Source organism: Penaeus monodon, chromosome 22 (assembly GCF_015228065.2).
Source record: "Penaeus monodon isolate SGIC_2016 chromosome 22, NSTDA_Pmon_1, whole genome shotgun sequence".
Lineage (NCBI taxonomy): Eukaryota > Metazoa > Arthropoda > Malacostraca > Decapoda > Penaeidae > Penaeus > Penaeus monodon.
In genome coordinates this window covers 41,950,021-41,951,015 of record NC_051407.1, presented here as the reverse complement: position 1 = coordinate 41,951,015, position 995 = coordinate 41,950,021, and the positions used below count along the sequence as shown (strand labels likewise).

Below are 995 nucleotides of genomic sequence, written 5' to 3'. Positions count from 1 at the left end.
ATGCATTAACGTTGAGATGTGGCACAGCAGGATATCATAGACAAAATCATGAGGAACAGTCCCAGACCTTTCATGAATGTTGCCCCAGAACCTTGGACCTTCCTATTGCAATTTGCAGTACATACAGATTTCATATTAAATTTAAAAAAAGGGATAATGATACCAAAATCGACTGATCTAGATCAGTGTTGCTTTTATTTAATTTTGGTAGCATCATTCAGTATTTGTCAAAGTAAGGAGTTTGAGTATATAGAAAACGCTTACCCGTAGAATTTAGTCATTTTCATTTTATAAGACATGAAAAGTAGATAATTTCAGGAAACAATTTTTTGGGTGGTTTGAGAGTTACAAATACTCAGGAATTTTTATACAAACTGAACTTTTAAAAAATGTTACATGTTGTAGTTTTCCCAGACAAGTAAAATGTCTGTTTCCAAATAATAAAACAAAGGAGAATATGAAATGCCTAGATGCCTTGAATAAGAAGGCTAGAGATGTAGAATTATAAAAATGATGCCTTTCAATTGGGGTTGGGTTCTGGCCAATTAGTAAATAATATAAAGCAAGTCTCGCTGTTTAAACAGCTATTTTCCAAGGAAAACTGATATTAAATCACGTCAGACCAAACCCACACTCCTATTTAGAATAGCATGGATGCCAATAAGCACAGAATTGAATTGAAGAGAATCATAAATGATAATGAGGAGAAATGTACAGCAGCCACAACTCAAGCCTGCAAATTATCAACCCTGAAAAACAGGGCATAAGTTTAGAGTGAGGATGTGTTAAAAAAAACAAGTATTACAGCAACCCCCCTTATACCCACAGGTCAATGATCACCCTATTTCATGCACAGAGTACTGGGAATAGTGATATTGCACAAGTTTTCAAAAAGTGGCAAGCTACTGCCCCATCCCTCATTTTATAAAAAGGATGTAGTACATCTGAAATTGTAAGGCTTAGATGAATGATGTTTAACTCGCCCACAAAAACCT

General features: G+C 34.9%; 1 protein-coding gene across 1 annotated transcript in view; it reads left to right on the top strand.

Annotated features, from left to right (window-relative positions):
• LOC119587149 (DNA-binding protein HEXBP-like) overlaps positions 1–995 on the top strand; it is a gene marked incomplete at its 5' end in the record, with an annotated part of 8,012 nt that overhangs the window by 5,336 nt on the left and 1,681 nt on the right.